Genomic DNA, 22,920 nt, shown 5'->3' with positions numbered 1-22,920 from the left:
GCCAATTTACGCTACGCCGCCACAACTTACGGAGCAAGTGCTTTGTGAATACTGCACTTGCCTGTCTAAGATACGTGAATCTGGCCCTATCTGTCCTTAGAGTGATCAAACTTCCGTGTTGACAAAGTTCAACAAAATTCAGCCATGAATAAGCACTAAGTCAGTGCGAAACGTCGGTTATCCTCCTGTTTCTGTTGCTGTGATCCGGTATGTTTTTGCTGTTCGTTTAAATAAAGACAACCTGTTTGGTTTGGAGTGCGGCCATCCATCCTTCATTTTACGCTAAAGTTCAAAATACGGTGACGACTTCAAACCATGCAGATCTGTGCAAGTGAAGAAGTGATGAAGTGAAGGAAACCACCCCACAGGTAAAAGGCTTACCAGAATGTATGGACCCTAGAGAACCTACGTTCAATGGGTCAAAAAGGCTTGCGTGGTGGAACCACAATGTAATCTGGGCGATCCTATGGACTTCAGGATGCTGTGCCAGAGATGACAAACACCAGCAGGATAGAGAGAATCTCAGGGAAAGGTGACTTCCTAGTGGGTTGTCTCATAGAAATGATGGTCCAGGGAATCCCAAATAGATGTAGAAGGGTTGTGTCATATAATAGAAGAAAAAAACTGCCACATAGCATAACTCTATATTACATATCAAAAGTTTAATGAAGTCAGAGCACTTACATTTGTGATGATATTCAAGCGCTTTGTATAAAATGTGGCAACAATGGAGTCCTCCCGACGTGTTTCGTCCGCTAGGACATCATCTATGGCCCTCAAGTTGAAAGTCAGACCAAAGTAGTGCATGAACTACTTTGAAGTTGCTGCAACTTTAAGTCGCACATATATGAATGGGTATCACTGGAAAACGTGGGGAACGATATGTCATGCAACTTTGATGTTCAAAGTTGCATGACAAGTCCCCCAAGTGTAAACAAAGCCTAATGCCGTGTACACACGATCAGATTTTCAGTCGGAAAATCCTTGGATGGTTTTTCCGATGGAATTCTGCTCAAACTTGGCTTGCATACACATGGTCACACAAAAGTTCTCTGAACTTTAGACTGTCAGAACATGAAGTTCAATGCATGCATCGAATTGTTTCCAAGCATGCTTCAGAATTTTGAGCGTTGGAATTGCTACAGACGATCAGATTTTCCGAAAGGAATTTTTTTCATCGGAAAATTTGGGAACCAGCTCTCAATCTTTTGTTGGGGTAAATTCCGACAGCAAAAGTCCGATGGAGCATACACACGGTCGGAATTTCCGTCCTAAAGCTCACATCTGACTTTTCTTGTCGGATTTTTCGATCGTGTGTACGGGGCATAAAATGGGAATTCCCCTCACTTAGGGGAGATTGCCTCTCACTGTATCTCCAAGACAGAAAGTGTAAGAAAATCTCCCCGGCAAACAATAACCTGAATTGAACCCCTCCTTCCTCTATTCCAGGGGGTCTCCAAACTTTCTAAGCAAAGGGCCAGTTTACTGTCCTTCAGAGTTTACGAGGGCTGGACAGTGGTCAGTGGGAGTCGAAAAGGTCCTGACATCAGTGGGAAAAATGAACACCCCATTGTTTGTTTCAGTGGGAGTAATTGTGCCCCGTCATTGGGTCCCATTGTTGGTGTCATTGTGAGGAATTGTCCCCTATCATTGGTGTCATTGTAAGGAATTGTGCCCTATCCTTGGTGTCGCTGTGAGGAATTGTGTCCCATCGTTGGTTTCATTGGGAAGAATTGTGACCCAATGTTAATGTCATTGGGCCCCATTGTTGGTGTCAGTAGGAGAACCAATGCACCATTGTTGGTATTAGTGAATGAAATAGTTCCCCAAGGGCCAGATAAAAGCAAGCAAAGGGCCGCATCTGGCCCCTGGGCCGCAGTTTGGAGACCACTGCTCTATCCAAAATGACATAAAAGAAAAGTTTTGGCTATACATACACTTTTATTATAGGAAATGTAAAATTCTAAATATAAATCCTTCCTGCATACCTTCCAACTTTTTGAAATCACAAGGACGGCCACCTATAAACTCTATGGCCCGGATTCACATACATCGGCGCATATACAGTATATGCCGCTGTAGCATATCTCTTTTACGCTACGCCGACGCAACGCAGAGAGGCAAGCATGGAATTCACAAAGCAAATGCTCCCAACGTTGCGCCGGCGTAACGTAAATTCGTAGGCGTAAGTCAGCCTAATTCAAAGTAGGTGGAAGTGGGCGTGATCCATTTAAATGAAGCGTGACCCCATGCAAATGATGGGCCGAACGAACGGCACATGCGCCGTCCCGTGGACGCATCCCAGTGCACATGCTCAGAATCACGTCGAAAATACTCCCTAAGATACGTTGAATCACTGCCTACGACGTTAACGTAACCTTACGCCCAGCCCTATTCACGTACTACTACGTAAACGACGTAAAATACGACGGCTGTTCCCTGGTCCATACCTTTACATGAGTTGCGCCTCATAGATGGGGAATAACTTTACGCTGGACGTACGACTTACGTAAACCGCGTATATTTATGCGCCGGGCGCAAGTACGTTCGTGAATCAGCGTATCTCACGTTGTTTTTCAGCATGTTGAAAAAAAAACGAAGTTTTTCCAACTTCATCATTAAAACGACGTTGCCCACACACCATCGTTTTTAAAAAATGATCTAGAAAAGCGCGGTGACGTACATCACGTACGACGGCACTCTAAAGGGGAAGTTCCATTCGCCTTTGGGCTGCTTTAGCTGATTCCTTGTTAGTAAAAGACGATTTGCGCTTTTTTGTCTGTTACAGCGTAATGAATGTGCTTACTCCATTATGAATGGTAGATTTACCAGAACGAGCGCTCCCGTCTCATAACTTGCTTCTGAGCATGCGCAGGTTTTTAACATCGTTTTAGCCCACACACGATAATTTTTTACAACCCGAAAAACGACATTGTTTAAAACTACGTTAAAAAATGCAGCATGTTCGAATTTTTTTTTTTTGTCGTTTTTCATAACCTGAAAAATGATGTGAAGCCCCCACACGATCATTTAAAATGACATTTTTTAAAAACAACGTTTTTTTCATGCCGAAAAATGATCGTGTGTACGCGGCATAACACTTTAGAAAGTAAATATTACTCATTTGTGTAAATGTCTACACATCAGAACTGAAGAGCAGAGAGGATTTGGTCTCAAAAGAAGGAAAGCCCTTCTAAATGAGTTCCTTTATTAATATTTTAGTCAATATGATAAATGTCAAGATCTTCTATAATCCAGAAAGAATATTTAGTACTCATCAAGATTAAATCCAGGCACAATTATTAACAAAGTTCACATCATGAACTTTTCTTTATCAGAACGGAGGGACAAATGAGTTCCATCCTTTATTAATATGTCATTAATTAAAATAAAATCCAGGGACAGTCTTAAAAAATGTCACATCATGAACTTTTCTGGATCTCTATACAACAGAACTGAGGGACAGAGGGAATTTGGTCCCAAAAGAAGAACAGTCCCTCCCAAATGAGTTTCGTCCTTTATTAATATGTCATTGTCATCAAATGCCAAGAATTTCTATAATATAGAAGGGATACTTAGTGGTCCTCAATATTTAATCCAGGGACAGTCTTAAAAAATGTCACATCATGAACTTTTCTGGATCTCTATACAACAGGACTGAGGGACAGAGGGAATTTGGTCCCCAAAAAAGAACAGTCCCTCCAAAAAAGTTCAGTCTTTTATTAATGTCATTGTCATTAAATGCCAAGATTTTCTATAATCCAGAAGGGATACTTAGTGGTCCTCAATATTTAATTATTATTATTATATTAGTCAATGGGATGTCATTAAATGTCAAGACCTTCCATAATCTACAAGGAATACCCAGTGTTCATCAAGATTAAATCCAGGCACAATCATTAAAAAACATCATATCATGAACTTTTACAGATGTCTATACATCAGAATTGAGGGGATTTGGTCCCAGAAGAAGAACAGTCCCTCCAAATGAGTTCCGTCCTTTATTAATATGTCATTGTCATCAAATGCCAAGAATTTCTATAATCTAGAAGGGATACTTAGTGGTCCTCAAAATTGAATCCAGGGACAGTCTTAACAAATGTCACATCATGAACTTTTCTGGATCTCCATACATCAGAACTGAGGGACAGAAGGAATTTGGTCCCAAAAGAGGGGCAACCCCTCCAAGTGAGCTCTGTCCTTTATTAATATATTAGTCAATGGGATGTCATTAAATGTCAAGACCTTCCATAATGTACAAGGGATACTTAGCGCTCATCAAGATTAAATCCAGGCACAATCATTAAAAAACATCATATCATGAACTTTTACAGATGTCTCTACATCAGAACTGAGGGGATTTGGTCCCAAAAGAAGAACAGTCCCTCCAAATGAGTTTCGTCCTTTATTAATATGTCATTGTCATCAAATGCCAAGAATTTCTATAATCTAGAAGGGATACTTAGTGGTCCTCAAGAATAAATCCAGGGACAGACATTAAAAAACATCACTTGATGAACTGTTACAGATGTCTATACATCAGAACTGAGTGACAGAGGGGATTTGGTCGCAGGACAGTGCCTCCAAGTGAGCTGCGTCCATTCACACCTGAGCGATGTGCTGCTTGAAGCTCTAAAACGCTCAACAAGCCAAATCCAAGTCATTTCAATGGCCCCTTTTAACATATGACGGAACATCAGAAAATGACGTAATTGCCGTTCTGCGCATGCTGTTCCGACTTACGAACATTTTCAACTTAAGAACAAATCTACAGTCCCTAGCCCGTTCGTAAGTCGGGGACCCCCTGTATAAGTGTTGTTGGCTCCATACACCTCTATAGAAATGCCCGATGTGAGCGTTTTACTAGGCTTTTCTGCTCTCCACCCCTAATTTCCTCTCCGTCTTCTCCCCCTAGTGCTTTACATTGGCTAAACAAAAAGCTGTAAAAGGCTTGTAATACGCTAATAAAAACGCTTGTAATACGCTAATAAAACGCTTGTAATAGTCTTCTAAAAACGCTCAAAAACTCTCAATAAAAACGCTAATAAATCGCTACGCTCAGTTGTGAATGCAACCACGAATTAGTCAATGGGATGTCATTAAATGTCATGGACTTTTATATTTCCAGAAAGGATGCATAGTGCTCATCAAGATTAAACACACAAAAAAAATCACATCAGATACAGCTGGCTGTCAGGGTATGCTGAGACTTGTAGTTCCCCAGCACAGCAGCTTAGTCTGTCTATGGCACAGGATCTGCAACTGCCATTTCTTTTCTAATTCACAGAATCCTTGGAGCAGAGAAGTGTGTAACCCATGAATCAGGAGATCTTACCAGAGGTGTGCAGACAGAGCTCAGAGCTTGGATCCCAGCAGGACAGGCTGGATCATGTCTCCCTGGTGGGATATCACAGTGTTGGTGTCCCCATAGAGCAGTCCTCAGTGCAGGTGTCCCCCTGACCCTCTCCGAGCAGATCTGACAACTCCAGGGAAAGTTGTGCGGAGAAAAGTCAGCAGAGAGCCACGTGATCCCTCCCACCCAGAACAGCAGAGGGAGTCCCGACACCTCTGCTCTCTCTGCCTGGGATCTGACTCTCTGCTTCTCAGCCTGGGACTACAATAGGACTGAGAATGGGAAGTCTATGGGAGCCTCTCCCAGAATACTACATGGACTGGGAGTGCCAGGAGAAGGGGGCTGGCTGATGGCACCACCTGCAAGGGGCACTGGAGAATCTATGGAAAGCAACTGGCTAGAAATAAAATGTATCAATAGTTTTTACTTAAAAAAATAAATGATTATGCTGGATAGAGAAGAGAAGGTAAAAACTGAACCCCAGGAATGCGATAAAATCTACGCGTCACTGGAAGGGTCGATTCACATCTGTGCAGTGCGTTTTTTTTTGTGTGTTGTGTTTAACGTGCGTTTAACATGCATTTTGGCCTATTTCACACCACAAAAACACACTACAAATGCATCTTGGAATGCGTTTCTGCATGCACACTTTTAATGTGTCGCAGTGCCTTTTTTATGCGTTTCCGGATGCTTTCTAGGGGCTTTTTTTTCTCCTATTTTTCCCTCACTGTACTGGGGTCTGGTGCATTTTTTATGCATTCTGGTGCATTGATATGCATTTTAGGGCTGGTTCACACCACAAAAACGCACTCCAGATCCTTTCCCGATGCATTTCTGAATGCGCGGGTTTTACGCATTTTTGACATGTTCCAAATGCGCTTTTGATGCATTCCAAGTTATTTTTTTCTTCTTTTTTCCTGTTTTTCGGCACTGTACGGAGGTCTCGTGCGCTTATGATGTATTTTTGATGAGTTCCAGTGCATTCCGGTGCGTTTTTTATGCATTTTACAGTACAGTCCAGTGCAGGAAAAATGTAGCATGTTCTACTTTTTTTCTGGACCTGGAAAGCCCTGGAATTTGACTGCACTGGTGTAAACTATGTAATTGGAAACCATGTTGCCTTCTTTCCATGCATTTTTGATACAGAAAAGGAACCAACTGAACTGCATGTGGTGTGAACCGGCACTTGGGACTGGTATACACCACAAAAACGCACTTTAGATCCGTTCTGGATGCATTTTTGCATGCACGTTTTTTAACGTGTTTTTGGCGCAATCCAGTGTGTTTTTGATGCGTTTCCAGAATCATTCCAGATGTTTTTTTTTATTATTATTTCTCGGGGTTCTTTTTCACTGAACTGGCGTGCGGTGCAATTTTGATGCATTTTGTATGCATTGCAGTGCATTACGGTGCGTTTGATGCGTTTTACTGTTTCAGTACAGTCCTTTCTTTCTTTCCTTGGGCCTCGATGTGCACTGTAATGTGTTTCAGTGCGTTTGCATGCCTTTTTTGCATGTTTGCAGGGCAGAAAAATGCAGCATTCACATGTGAGCTATGCCCATACAGTGAGGGAAATACAGTATTTGACCCCCTGCTGATTTTGTACATTTTCCCACTGACAAAGAAATGATCAGTCTATAATTTTAATGGTAGAGACAGAACAAAAATATCCAGAAAAACTCAATTCAAAAAAGTTCTAAATTGATTTGCATTTTAGCCCAAGTTCACACAGGGTTGCGGGAGTCACTCACGCTTGTCAGTCCCAATTTCGACCGCGATGACAGACATCTGTGCAGGTTTCTGCACAGATGTCAATGTAAATCGTGGGCCGAAATTGCAAAAAGTAGTACAGACCGATTAGGACGGTGCCATTGCCGGCAATTGCCGCCGATTTGACATGCTGAACTCCGGGAAAATGAAAAGTCCTCCCTTACAGAGGTGCTGTCCCCCCACCACAAGGGCTTACCATTCATGTCTAAACTACTGGCAACAAAAGTGAGTACACCCCTAAGTGAAAATGTCCAAATTGGGCACAATTAACCATTTTCCCTCCCCAGTGTCATGTGACTCGTTAGTGTTACCGCTCTCACTCTCTCATACTGGTCACTGGAAGTTCAACATGGCAAAGAACTCTCTGAGGATCTGAAAAAAAGAATTGTTGCTCTACATAAAGATGGCCTAGGCTATAAGAAGATTGCCAAGACCCTGAAACTGAGCTGCAGCAGGGTGGCCAAGACCATACAGTGATTTAACAGGACAGGTTCCACCCAGAACAGGCCTCACCATGGTCAACCAAAGAAATTGAGTGCACGTGCTCAGAGTCATATCCAGAGGTTGTCTTTGGGAAATAGACTTATGAGTGCTGCCAGCATTGCTGCAGAGGTTGAAGGGGTGGGGGGTCAGCCTGTCAGTGCTCAGACCATACGCTGCACCCTGCATCAAATTGGTCTGCACGGCTGTCATCCCAGAAGGGAGCCTCTTCTAAATATGATACACAAGCAAGCCTGCAAACAGTTTTCTGAAGACAAGCAGACTAAGGACATGGATTACTGGAACCATGTCCTGTGGTCTGATGAGACCGAGGTAAACGTATTTGGTTCAGATGGTGTCAAGCATGTGGCGGCAACCAGGTGAGGAGTACAAAGACAATTGTGTTGCCTACAGTCAAGCATGGTGGTGGGAGTGTCATGGTCTGGGGCTGCATGAGTGCTGCCGGCACTGGGGAGATACAGTTCATTGAGGGAACCATGAATGCCAACATGTACTGTGACATACTGAAGCAGAGCATGATCCTCTCCCTTCAGAGACTGAGCTGCAAACACACCTCCAAGATGACCACTGCCTTGCTAAAGAAGCTGAGGGTAAAGGTGATGGTCTGGCCAAGCATGTCTCCAGACCTAAACCCTATTGATCATCTGTGGGGCGTCCTCAAACGGAAGGTGGGGGAGCGCAAGGTCTCTAACATCCACCAGCTCTGTGATGTCATCATGGAGGAGGGGAAGAGGACTCCAGTGGCAACCTGTGAAGCTCTGGGGAACTTCATGCCCAAGAGGGTTAATGCAGTGCTGGAAAATAATAGTGGCCACACAAAATATTTACACTTTGGGCCCAATTTGGATATTTTCACTTAGGGGTTTACTTACTTTTGTTGCCAGCGGTTTAGACATTAATGGCTGTGTGTTGAGTTATTTATAGGGGACAGCAAATTATACACTGTTATACAAGCTGTACACTCACTACTTTACATTGTAGCAAAGTGTCATTTCTTCAGTGTTGTCACATAAAAAGATACAATAAAATATTCACAAACATGTGAGGGGTGTACTTCCTTTCGTGAGATACTGTAAATCATTTCTGCATACCTTCCAACTTTCTGAGATAACAAAGAGGGACGCCTTGTAACACAAAGTATACTAAGGACAGACACACCCCCGCCATGCCCCCAGTTATACGGACCTGGAAGAATACATGTGTACTCAAAGCCTTGGATTAATCCTTTAAATGCTTTTATCCACCATGACTGGATTTTCGAAATAACAACTGCAATAATGTAGCGACTGGATGAAAAGTGTAATGTAATGTAACACTTTAGAAAGTAAATATTACTAAATTGTGTAGATGTCTACACATCAGAACTAAGGAGCAGAGGGGATTTTTGTCCTTTTTTTCACACAAATAGAGCTTTCTTTTAGTGGTATTTAATCACCGTTGGGTTTTTTATTTTTTGCGCTATAAGAGAAAAAAGACTGAAAATTCTGTAAAAAAAAATGATTTTTTCTTTGTTTCTGTTAAAAAATTTAGCAAATTTAGTATTTTTTCTCCATTCTTTTGCATAATGTGAAAGATGAAGTTACGCCGAGTAAATAGATACCCAACATGTCACCCTTCAAAATTGCACACGCTCGTGGAATGGCGCCAAACTTTGCTACTTAAAAATCCCCATAGGCGACGTTGCAGGGTATTGTGGGGTATTGCAGGATATTGTGGGGTATTGCAGAGTATTGTGGGGTATTGCAGAGTAGTGTGAGGTATTGCAGAGTAGTGTGGGGTATTGCAGAGTGGTGTGGGGTATTGCACAGTATTGGTATGGGGCAGGGATGGCTGAGCAGGGATCTGTGCATTTGTCACAGATCCAGCCCACAGCACTCGTGCTGCATCCGCTCTCTCCCCTCTCCTCTCACACTGTACCGTTCGGTACAGAGAGGGGAGGGAGGAAACGGCGTCATCACGACGCTGTTTTGTTTACAAGTGATCGTGCCGTCATTGGACGGAGCCTCTTAGAGGTGTTTTGTAACAGGGCCTGCTCCCTGCTAATCTATTTATAGCAACCTCCCCTGACAGAAATTTCAGGCTGCTTTTGTCTGATGTGTCAGAGAATTTGTCAGGAGTTATCAGCCTGATAACAGAGGAACAGTTCAGGTGAGAGCTAATGGACATAGCTCTTTGAAGAGAGATAAGAAAAGCACTGCAGATATATGTGCCCAGATCAAATTTCATAAATTGGGTTTACATTCACTTTAAATGCCAAGAATTCTTAAAGGCTCGGTTCACACCTATGTGTTTTTTTTGGTGCGTTTTGCAAAAACGCACTACAGTCCATTTAGCATGGTTTCCTATGGATGTACAGTGGAACCTCGGATTACGAGCATAATCCGTTTTAGGAGAATACTCGTAATCCAAAATACTCGCATATCAAAGAGAGTTTCCCCATGGAAGTCAATGGAAACTAAAATAATTAGTTCCGCATTGACTTCAATGGGATGCAATACCGCATGTGGCCAGAGGCAGGGGGCGCCGGAGAGCCTCGGAAATGGCCGAAAAGGCCAGAGGACACTTCGGCTGACCTCGGCAAACCTCGGAAAGACTTCCTACCCGAGATTTGCTGAGGTCAGTCATGCTGTCCTTGGGCCTTTCCGTGCATTTCCGAATGGCGCCAATCGGCTGCGATCGGCGAGGTTCGGCTCTGCTCTGCTCCGGTGCCCTCCACCTCAGGCCAAAAGCGGTACTGCACACCGCTTTGGCCTGAATCATGCTCATTTTGTGAGGCAACACTCGCAAACCGAGTCACGATTTTTAAAAATTCAGTGCTCGCATTGCCAAACGCTCGTTAACCGTGTTACTCGAAATCCGAGGTTCCACTGTAGTTCACATCCGTGCATTTTGTGGCACTGCGTTTCTTGGAAAGGGCCAGGGACTTTTTTCCCACAGCAGATTGCATTTTGTGTGTAATAGACCTCAATGGAGTCGCACCAAAAACACAAGTGTTTTTTTTTTCTTTGACACACTCTGTATAGCTGGTTGCTAAGGAAAAAAAAAGGTCCGCCTGCGACAAATGCTAACCATCAACTGCAGCCTGGTATGGTTCAGAAGTGGGGGACTCACTCGTCCCCACTCTTTCCTGCCTTACCGGGCAGCATGCTTGGATAAGGGACTGGTATGGATTTTGGGGGGGACCCCATGCCATTTTTTTTAAACGTTTGGCCCCTTAAAACGTTTGGGTTCCCCTTAAAATCCATAGCAGACCCGAAGGGCCTGGTATGGATTTGGAGGGGGGGGCTCCATGATGTATTTTTTTTCAGTTTTTTTTTTTCTGCTGTCAATTCTTTTTTTTACATTCAGCTGTCAGCGGGGAACCCTGCTGACAGCTGATGACTCATCGGTTGTCAAAGACGCAGGGGCCAGCTTCCCAGCCTGCTCCTTAGCAACCAGCTATTCAAAGTTTTTCAAAGAAAAAGGTATGAAAACTGCATGCAAAAATACAGGTTAAAAAAATTAGAACGTGCTTGAAAACCACATCAACCGCAACTGCATAGATGTGAACCTTCGAGAAGGGATACATTTGCTAGAGACAATCACTAATAAAGTTTACATGATGAACTTTTCTGGATCACTATACATCAGGACTGAGGGGATTTGGTCCTAAAAGGACAGTCTCTCCAAATGAGTTTCGTCCTTTATTAATATATTAGTCAACATGATGTCATTAAATGCCAAGAATTTCTATAATCTAGAAGGGATACTTAGTGGTCCTCAAGATTAAATCCAGGGACAGTCATTAAAAATGACACATCATGAACTTTTCTGGATCTCCATACATGAGAACTGAGGAGCAGAAGGGATTTCGTCCCAAAAGAGAGGCAGTCCCTACAAGTGAGCTCTGTCCTTTATTAATATTTTGGTCAATGGGATGTCCTTAAATGCCAAGACCTTCCATAATCTACAAGGGATACTTAGTGCTCGTCAAGATTAAATCCAGGCAAAATCATTTAACCTCCCCAGCGGTATTCCCGAGTCTGGCTCTGGGTGGAAATCCTGTACCATTAGCGGTATCCCCGAGCCAGACTCGGGCTCGCATCACAGTATCCAGGCAGGCAGAGTTACTTACCTTGTCCCTGGATCCTGTATGATCGAGCTGCCTCCTCGCTCGATTCACACAGTGCCTGTGTGCCGCCGAGCTCTGTTCCCTGCGACGTTACGACGCACAGGAGCGGAGATCGGCGCCAAATTCAAAAAAGTAAATACACAGTACATATACAGTATACTGTAATCTTATAGATTGTATGAAAAAAATACACACCCCCTTTGTCCCTAGTGGTCTGCCCAGTGTCCTACACACACTTTATATAATAAATACTGTTCTTTCTGCCTGGAAACTGGAGATTGTCCATAGCAACCAAAAAGTGTCCCTTTATGTCAAAAGTGCTTTTAGAGCAGCTAGAAAACAGCGATAATAAATTATAATCACTTGCAGAATTGAGCGATAGCGATTTGTGGGGAAATTCGTCATCAAAAAATAAAAGTAATGACAGCGACGATTCTGCAACTGAGCAAATTTCAGTGTTTTTTATTTGATTACGTTATTGAATAATTTTTATTATAATTATATTATTATTTGGTATAATTATTTATAGTTATTTATTATATTATAATTTTGTGTTTCAAACTTTATCATACCCGAGATGTCTACTAGACTCTTGTTTGGACAGATTTAAGTGAGTTATTCTTAAGAATTAAAGGCCTACAATATAAAACGCCAAATTTCCATGCAAAATAATTGTACCGCTTTCAGCACCTAAAACCAAAAAAGAATCATACCGCCAGGGAGGTTAAAAAACATCATATAATTAACTTTTACAGATGTCTATACATCAGAACTGAGGGACAGAGGAAATTTCGTCCCAAAAGAAGGACAGTCTCTCCAAGTGAGATCTATTTTTTTTTTTAGGATATTAGTCAATGGGATGTTAGTAAATGCCAAGAATTTACATAATCCAGATACTTCCTTTTCAACAAGAGTAAATCCATGGGCAAACATTAAAAAACTACACATCAGGAACAGCTGGCAATAACAAAAGCTTTCAGGATATCCTGGGACTTGTAGTTCTCCAAAGGTTTAGGCTGCCTATAGTACAAGAGCTTAATTTTTATTTTTATTGAATCCTTAGAATAGAAAATCTAATGAATTTACACCGATGTATAGACATCAGAAATAGGGGATGGGGATTATGTCCTAAAAGAGGGGCAGTCCCTCTTAATGAGCTCCCACCCTAATAAATTAGCCAAAGGGATGCCAAGAATTTCTATAATTCAGAAGGGATATTAAGGGGTCATCAATATTAAATCCAGGGAGAAACATTAAAAAACTTCACATCAGGAACAGTTGGCAACAGTGGCGGCTGGTGCTCAAAATTTTTGGGGGGCGCAAACGGAAAAAAAATTGCAGCCTCACTGTGCCATCAATTGTCACCACTGTGCCATGCCATCAAACGCAGCCACTGTGCCATTAATTGTCACCACTGTGCCATGCCATCAAACGCAGCCACTGTGCCATCAATTCTCACCACTGTGCCATGCCATTAAACGCAGCCACTGTGCCATGGCATAAAACGCCGCAACTGTGCCATCAATTGTCACCACTGTGCCATGCCATCAAACGCAGCCACTGTGCCATGCCATCAAACACAGCCACTGTGCCATCAATTGTCATCGATGTGCCCTTTAATTGTCACCGCTGTGCCCTTTAATTGTCACCGATGTGCCCATTGTCCCCACTGTGCCTATTGTCGCCACTGTGCCCATTGATGTCGCCGCTGTGCCCTGTAAAGTGCCCCTTCTCCCCCCCCCCGCCCGGCACTTACCTTTACTGGAGTCAGCCATCCACGTCCCTCGATGTCTTCTACCGCCCTCGATGACTGACAGGCGTCTCAGCCAATCAGGTTACCAGTAGCCAGAATCAGCCAACCTGATTGGCTGAGACGCCTGTCAGTCTTATCCAAGGAGCGCATCCTTAGTGCGTTCCTTGTATAAGCTTCCGGGTCCCGAGGGCTGTACTCGGAAAAGCCTATCAGAGCTGTTGGCCAATCAGCTGCCGTTATTCAGATGGCCGGACATGAGCGCCGACCATCTGAATAGAACAGCGGCAGCGGCGATAATAACATAGATTCGTGCAATGCATGAATCTATGTTATTAGACTCAGTGGTGGTGAGAGCCAGAGGGGACGGCGCTCCAGCGCCCTCTATGGACGAACCTCCACTGGTTGGCAATAACAAAAGCTGTCAGGACATCCTGGGACTTGTAGTTCCCCCAACAGTTTAAGCTGCTTATAGAACAAGTTGTAACCTTGCCATTACTTTTTTAATTTATTGAACTCTTAGAGCAGAAAAAGTCTACAGATTTCTACATGTCAAACTGAGGGACCAAGGGGATTTGGTCCCAAAGCTTGGACAGTCCCTCCAAATAATCTCCGTCTTTTATAAATATATTATATATAAGAGGCGCCAAGAATTTCTATAGTCCAGAAGAAATATAAAGAGCTCAGACAAGAAAAAAACAAACAATAAAACAACAATAAAAAACAAACAATAAAAAAAAGTCACACCAGCAACAACTGATAATTACAAATGCTGTAAGGATATCCTGGGACTTGTAGTTCCTCAACGGTTTAGCGTCCCTATAGTACAAGCAGAGCTGTAACCTTGACTTGTTTTTGTAATTTATTGAATCCTCTGAGCAGATTGTCCAGATTGTCTCTGGACAGCGGCACTCTGAACAAATTGTAGCCTTTTATTAAAAGAAGGACAGCACTACAAGTCACAGCAAAATAAAATAAAACCTGACCTCTGACGCGTTTCGCACTGAAACTAGTGCTTAGTGATGACCGTACAGGCGTCCTCCATCAACCAGGGGATATCCACACGGACATGCAATAAGGCTGTTGGTTCTAAGGACCCTTTGTTTTGCTTTTGCTTGTACATTACCTCCATCCACTTGGATTGGAAACTTACAAGCTGGCAACTGGCTCACTAGCAATCTGGCCTAACTTACCCAGCCTACAGCCTCGCCATCCGCATATACCCCTGGACCTGGAGTCTTTTTTGCTTACCAGCAACTGATTGCCCTACCACTTAATGCAACTCTGTTGCTCCCATGATATTATCCCCCTAACTGGCTTGATCAGTATCCTGGTGAACTTTAGCCAACGTTAGGCTCCAAAAAAGACCGATCGTTTTTTACCCCACAAGGTCAATCTGTGTGAATTGAAATGTCTATGCTCCTGAGGAAGCGCTTTTCATAGCGCGCAATATGTAGGGCAAGTCCTCCTACTCCTCTGGATACCACTCGGTTTTACAATATTTGAGTCAATTTTAGAATCATGCTTTATATCTGAGCTCTATATGGTAGAATTGTAATATCATTGTAAACAGCCTATGTGGACCAGTTATCAACCTGATTTCTTTTTGATTTTATGTTTATAACTGCTTTTATGACATTCCTTTAATACATTTACTTAGTTCTCTTACCTATATTATCGTGTGCCTTCAAAGTCCAATTACTAGTTTTTAATCCAATCTAGTGATGACTAAGCACTAGTTTCAGTGCGAAACGCGTCAGCAGTCAGGTTTTATTTTATTTTGCTGTGACTTGTAGTGCTGTCCTTCTTTTAATAAAAGGCTACAAGTTGTTCAGAGTGCGGCTGTCCAGAGACAATCTTTGTTCCTGCTTTGCTAAGTGCATTGCCTGCACCTGAGTTGTCTGCAACAGAGGATATTCACCTGGGTTCCCACCTGGAGCGGCTATTCCCTTTCCCCTATCTGCAAAAGCTGTCAGAGTATCCTGGGATTTGTAGTTCCCCAGCAGCCTAGGCTGTCTAAGGCACAGGAGCTGCTATAAAGAGCTTGTCAGGATTGAGGGACAAACAATAAAAAAAGATTCACACCAGGTACAGCTGGCAAGAGATGTCATGATATCCTGGCTGGGACTTGTAGTTCCTCAACAGTTTAGGTTGCATATAGCACAACAAGTGTTATAACCCTTAATTTATTGAAATGTCAGAGCAGAAACTACCTTTAATAAACTTATAATATATTATTTGATCCTAATAGTTAATGGGATGTCAGCAAATGCCAACAAGAGTAAACCCAGGTGTAAACATTAAAAAACTTCACATCAGGAACAACTGGAGATTCTGGGACTTGCAGTTCCCCCAACAGTTTAGGCTGCTTCTAGTGCAAGAGCTGTAACCTTACCATTATTTATTAATTCAATGCAGCAGAAAAAGTCTGTAATGGGCTATAAAGGGCTCACCAAAATGAAATCCAGGGACAAACAATAATAATATAAAAAACCTTCACACCAGCTACAACTATAAATTACAAAAGCTGTCAGGGTATCCTGGGACTTGTAGTTCCTCAACAGTTTAGGCTGCTTTTAGTACAACAAGAACATAAGCTTCACTTTTTTTTATAATTTATTGGATCTTTGGAGCAGAAAACGTCTGCAATAAACTTTTATAGATCTCTATACATCAAAAGTGAGGAAAAGGATTTTAATTATTATTACTATTATGGGATTTTGACCCAAAAGAAGGACAGTCCCTCTAAATGAGCTCTGTCCTAATATATTAGTCAACGTGATGGCATTCCAAAACTTCTAAAAAGGATACATAGTGATTATCAAGATTAAACTATACTAAAAAGAGAACATCAGGTACAGCTGGTTGTTCAGGATATCCTGGGACTTGTAGTTCCCCAACAGTTCAGGCTGTCTATAGTACAACCAGAGCTGTAAAACATTCACTTTGTAGAATTTATTGGCTCCTTGGAGCAGAAAAAGCATGCAATAAACTTTTATAGATCTCTATATGCATCAAAAGTGAGAAACAGTTTGGATTTTATTATTATTAATATTATGGGATTTTGGAGGACAGTCCCTCTAAATCAGTTTTGTCCTAATATATTAGTCAATGGGATGTCATTCCAAAACTTCTATAATCCAGAAAGGATACATATTGATCAGCAAGATTAAACAATAACAAAAAAAAAAGCACATCAAGTCCAGCTGGCTGTTCGGGGGATCCTGGGACTTGTAGTTCCTCAACAGTTTAGGCTGCCTATAGTACAACAAGAACTGTAACAAGAGCTGTAACCTTCACTTTTTATAATGAATTGGAACCTTGGAGCAGAAAATTTCTTTAATAAACTGTTATAGATCTCTATACATTAAAAGTGAGAGATTGTGTAAAAAATTTATAAAAAAATAAAAGTGAGGAACAGAGGGGATTTAATAATATTTTATTACTATTTGATTTTGTCCAGAAAAAGGACAGTCCCTCTAAATAAACATTTATGGATCTCTACATACATCAAAAGTATGGAACAGATAGGATTTTATTATTTTATATTATTAAATTTTATCCCATAAGCAGGGCCGGGGCAAGGGGTGGGCAGGAGGAACAGCCGCCCTGGGCACTGTGGTTTCATGTGAGGAAGGGGGGGCACTGCATGAAGATTGGGGGGGGGGTAATTTGTGTTGGCAGGGAGAATTTGGGAGGCAGTAGGGGGATAAGACTTGTCATGATGGGGGGGGGGGGGGGTGCTAGTAGGGATGATTGGTGATATTTTTGCTAGGAGGGGGTATTGGTGGAGGGATTTGTACTGAGGGGGAAATAAGAGGGGTAGAGGATTTGTGCTAGTGGGCATTTGTGCTAGGGGGATTTGGGGGATGGGAGAAGGGATTTCAACAGGGAGGCAGATGTGTACGGGGAGGAGGGGGATTTATGCTTAGGGGGTAAGCATGCAAATTAGCACTCAATTTTTTTTTGGGGGGGGGGGGATTTTTGCTGGCACATAATGCATCTTGGTGGGCAGGGGGGCACAGTTTAGCATGTTCGCCCTGGGCTCTAGATGACCTTGTCCCGGCACTGCCCATAAGAAGAACAGTCCCTCTAAATCAGATTTGTTCTAATATATTAGTCAATGTGATGCCATTCAAAAACTTCTATCATCCAGAAAGGATACATAGTGATCAGCAAGATTAAACAGTAACAAAAACAGTACAATCAGATTACAGCTGACTGTTCAGGATATCCTGGGACTTGTAGTTCCTCAGCAATTCAGGCTGTCTATAGTACAACCAAAGCTGTAAAACATTTACTTTGTAGAATTTATTGGCTCCTTGGAGCAGAAAAAGCTTGCAATAAACTTTTATGGCTCTCTATATACATCAAAAGTATGGAACAGATAGGATTTTATTATGTTATTATTATAGTTTTGTCCCATAAGAAGGACAGTCCCTCTAAATCAGTTTTGTCCTGATATATTAGTCAATGGGATGCCATTCCAAAACTTCTATCATCCAGAAAGGATACATAGGGGCAGATCCACAAAGAAATTACGCCGGCGTATCTATTGATACGCGGGCGTAATTTCAAAATTCCCGCGTCGCATCTTTGTTTTGAATCCTCAAAACAAGATACGACAGCATCTCGGCTAGATCCGACAGGCGTACGTCTTCGTACGCCGTCAGATCTAAGCTGCAATTTTTCGGCGGCCGCTAGGTGGCGTTCCCGTCGAAATCCGCGTCAAGTATGCAAATTAGCTATTTACGGCGATCCACGAACGTACGTCGGCCCGGCGCATTTTTTTCCATCGTTTGCATTCGGCTTTTTCCGGCATATAGTTAAAGCTGCTATACTGAGGCGTACTCAATGTTAAGTATGGCCGTCCTTCCCGCGTACAATTTTGAATTTTTTACGTTGTTTGCTTAAGTCGTTCGCGAATAGGAATTTGCGTAGAATGACGTCACCATCGTAAGCATTGGCGGGTTCCGGTTTAATTTCGAGCATGCGCACTGGGATACCCCAGGGACGGCGCATGCGCAGTTCCAAAAAAACGTAGTTTACGTCGGGTCACGACGTATTGACATAAAACACGCCCCCATTAGATCCATTTGAATTTTGCGCCCTTACGCCGCGATAGATACACTACGCCGCCGTAACTTATGGCGCGGATTCGTCGTAGATTACATTTTAAAAAGATAAGTTGCGGCGTAGCGTATCTTAGATACGCTGCGCCCAGCGCAGATGTCTGTGGATCTGCCCCAGTGTGATCAGCAAGATTAAACAGTAACCAAAAGAGAACATCAAGTGCAGCTGGCTGTTCAGGGTATCCTGGGACTTGTAGTTCCTCAACAGTTTAGGCTGCCTATAGTACAACAAGAACTGTAACCTTCACGTTTTATAATGTATTGGATCCTCGGAGCAGAAAATGTCTGTAATAAACTTTTATAGATCTCTATATACATTAAAAGTGAGGAGCAGATGGGATTTTATTATTATTATTATTATTATTATTATTTTCTTACTATTGGATTTTGTCCCAAAAGAAGGACAGTCCCTCTAAATGAGCTTTGTCCTAATATATTAGTCAATGGGATGTTATTCAAAAACTTCTATCATCCAGAAAGAATTCATAGGGCTAGATTCAGGTAGCCCAGCGTACTTTTGTGCGGGCGTAACGTATCTCCGATACATTACGCCGCTGTAAATTAGGGCGCAAGTTCCGTATTCTGGGCTAGCGTAAGCCCGCCTAATTCAAATGGGGATGATGTGGGCGTGTTTTATTTAAATTATTGTTGACCCCGCGCATTTTACGTTTTACGCATGCGCCGTTCGTGAAAGGATCCCAGTGCGCATGCTCGAAATTCCGACGCAAATCGTCATTGCTTTCGACGTGAACGTAAATTACGTCCAGCCCTATTCGCGAACGACTTACGCAAGCGACGTAAAAAATTCAAAATTCGACGCGGGAACGCGGTCCATACTTAACATTGCGTACGCCTCATAGAAGCAGGAGCAACGTTATGCCGGAAAAGCCTTACGCAAACGACGTAAAAAATTCCGCCGGGCGCACATACGTTTTGTGAATCGGCGTATCTAGGTCATTTGCATATTCTACGCCGAAAACGACGGAAGCGCCACCTAGTGGCCAGCGTAAATATGCACCCTAAGATACGACGGCGTAAGAGACTTACGCCAGTCGGATCTTGGGCTAATTTCGGCGTATCTTGCTTTCTGAATACAGAAAGGAGATTCGCCGGCGCAGATTTGAATTTACGTGGCGTATCTATAGGTACGCCGGCGTAAATCATTGCTGAATCTAGCCCATAGTGATCAGCAAGATCTCTGTCCTAATATATTAGTCAACAAGATGGCATTCCAAAACTTCTAGAAAGGATACATAGTGATTATCAAGATTAAACTATACTAAAAAAAGCACATTAGGTACAGCTGGCTGTTCAGGGTATCCTGGGACTTGTAGTTCCTCAATAGTTTAGGCTGCCTATACAACAAGAACTGTAACAAGAGCAAGAACCCTCACTTGTTATAATTTATTGAATCTTCAAAGCAGAAAATGTCTGTGATAAACCTTTATAGATCTCTATATACATTAAAAGTGAGGAACAGTTGGGATTTTAATATTATTATTATTATTTTATTATTATGGGATTTTGTCACAAAAGGAGGACAGTCCCTCTAAATGAGCTAATGTCCTAATATATTAGTCAATGTGATGTCATTCAAAAATTTCTATCATCCAGAAAGGATGCATAGTGATCAGCAAGATTAAACACAAAAAAAAATTAACATCAGATACAGCTGACTGTCAGGGTATGCTGAGACTTGTAGTCCCCCAGCACAGCAGCTTAGTCTGTCTATGGCACAGGAGCTGCAACTGCCATTTCTTTTCTAATTCACAGAATCCTTGGAGCAGAGAAGTGTGTAACCCATGAATCAGGAGATGTGGTCTTACCAGATGTGTGCAGACAGAGCTCAGAGCTTGGATCCCAGCAGGACAGGCTGGATCATGTCTCCCTGGTGGGATATCACAGTGTTGGTGTCCCCATAGAGCAGTCCTCAGTGCAGGTGTCCCCCTGACCCTCTCCGAGCAGATCTGACAACTCCAGGGAAAGTTGTGCGGAGAAAAGTCAGCAGAGAGCCACGTGATCCCTCCCACCCAGAACAGCAGAGGGAGTCCCGACACCTCTGCTTTCTCTGCCTGGGATCTGACTCTCTGCTTCTCAGCCTGGGACTACAATAGGACTGAGAATGGGAAGTCTATGGGAGCCTCTCCCAGAATACTACATGGACTGGGAGTGCCAGGGGAAGGGGGCTGGCTGATGGCAGCACCTGCAAGTGGCACTGGAGACTCTATGGGAAGCAACTGGCTAGAAATAAAATGCATGGGAACTTGCCAGGACAATTATTTTCATTTTTTGTACACATCTGTATCTCAATGTATGTTACAAATTACTGTAAAGCCCCTCAAAAAGTACAGTATGTGTTTTCTGTAAGAAGAGGCCCTGGAGAATAAAATGCAAACATTTATGTTGCATGATATTTGCGCTGTTATTTATCACTGAATATATTGGGCTAGATTTAGCAAGCATTTACGGCGGCGTATCTCCAGATACGCCACCGTAATTTCAAACCTGCGTCGGCGTATCGTTACGCCGATTCTCCAAGGCAGATACGTCTAAAAAATAGGCTTCCTCCGCCGACGTAACTTGAATGCGGCGGCGTATAATTGTGTGCAATATTACGTTGGCCGCTAGGGGCGCTTCCGTTGTTTTCGGCGTAGAATATGCAAATTACCTAGATACGCCGATTAACAAACGTACGTGCGCCCGGCGGTAGTTTTTTACGTCGTTTGCGTAAGGCTTGTTCGGCGTAACGTTGCTCCTGCTATTAGGTGGCGCACGCAATGTTAAGTATGGACGTCGTTCCCGCTTCGATTTTTGAATTTTTTTACGTCGTTTGCGTAAGTACGTGGTCCCCGAATAGGGCTGGACGTAATTTACGTTCACGTCGAAACCAATACGTCGTTGCGCCGTACTTGGGAGCAATGCACACTGGGATATGTACACGGACGGCGCATTGAAAAAACGTCAATCACGTCAGGTCATCATAGATTTACATAAAACACGCCCCCCCCCTTCCACATTTGAATTACGCGCGCTTACGCCGGACCCATTTACGCTACGCCGCCGCAACTTACGGAGCAAGTGCTTTGTGAATACTGCACTTGCTCCTGTAAGTTGCGGCGGCGTAGAGTAAATACGATACGCTGCGCCGCCGTAACTATGCGCGCCCCTACCTGAATCTAGCCCATTGTTTTTTCCTCCACACCCTTGCCTTTACATACTGCCTACTATGACTCTTCTTTAGCATTGTTTCTAATGTTCCCAAGGTTACACTGTATGCTTGTTAGGTGGGAAGCAACTGATGAGAATCATCTTTGTACTCCGCAGAGCTTGCACTGCATAACTTGTCAGCGCTGTGTAAATTTGCAATATGAATTCTCTTGTCTACGTCTGGAAAGAAAAACATTGGCAGGGTGCTTAGCGCTAGAGGAAAATCAATGATGACATCTTCATTGTAAGTAACCGTTTAACTTTTACTGTCAGTGATAACACAAGATAATGTCGTTTTATGGATCTACAAAGAACTTCTTGCAAGGTTGATAAAGTTGAAAGGGCCAAAAAGTGATATTTTGGTTATGGTCGATGCCTGGGGGTGTTGAGTTAGCACATGCCTTCTCATATATCTTGGATACTCCAACAGTGATATCTCTCGGTCATAATTCCCAGCTCTGTTCCTATCCACCTGGGAGGCTTTGGTGTTCCCACTCACCTTTGTGTATTCAAGCGGCTCTTGTTCCAATTTTTCATAATATAAAATAACATTCCAACACGGAGATTGAGAGCCCCTCATAATGGCCACAGCAGGTGTGCAGAGGTAGGAACTCCGAGAGATCTCATCAATACAGTTCCTTAACCACTTCCATACCCGGCACTTACGCACCTTCCCGCCCAAGCCAATTTTCAGCTTTCAGCACTGTCGCACTTTGAATGGCAATTGCGCGGTCGTGCGACGTGGCTCCCAAACAAAATTGGCGTCCCTTTTTCCCCACAAATAGAGCTTTATTTTGGTGGTATTTGATCACCTCTGCGATTTTTTTTTTTGCGCAACAACTAAAAAAAGACTGAAAATTTTGAAAAAAAATTAAGTTTTTATTTTTTTCTGTTAATTTTTTTGTAAATAAGTAAGTTTTCTCTTTCAATTACGGGCACTGATATGGCGGCACAGAAGGGCACCGATGAGATGGCACTGATGGACATCGATGAGGTAGTACTGACGGGCACAGATGAGGTGGCACTGATTGGCGGCGCTGGTATGCGGCACTGATGGGCACACATAGGCGGCACTGATGGGCACACATAGGCGGCA

At 42.9% G+C, this 22,920-nt stretch overlaps 1 protein-coding gene across 2 annotated transcripts in view; it reads right to left on the bottom strand.

Moving 5' to 3' along the window:
* PRSS23 (serine protease 23) overlaps positions 1-20,692 on the bottom strand; it is a 115,770-nt gene extending 95,078 nt beyond the window's left edge. The window contains exon 1 of one of the 2 annotated variants that reach the window (XM_040340098.1): positions 20,444-20,692. The gene's annotated coding sequence lies outside the window, so the exon portion shown is untranslated. Of the gene's footprint in view, positions 1-5,335; positions 5,639-20,443 lie in introns of those variants that run through there. The other variant, XM_040340097.1, reaches the window with a different exon arrangement.
* Between the last annotated feature and the right edge of the window lie 2,228 nt (positions 20,693-22,920).

Source organism: Rana temporaria, chromosome 2 (assembly GCF_905171775.1).
Source record: "Rana temporaria chromosome 2, aRanTem1.1, whole genome shotgun sequence".
NCBI classification, from domain to species: Eukaryota; Metazoa; Chordata; class Amphibia; order Anura; family Ranidae; genus Rana; species Rana temporaria.
The sequence above is the reverse complement of the archived record's forward strand: the minus strand, read 5'-3'. Positions and strand labels throughout refer to the sequence as shown.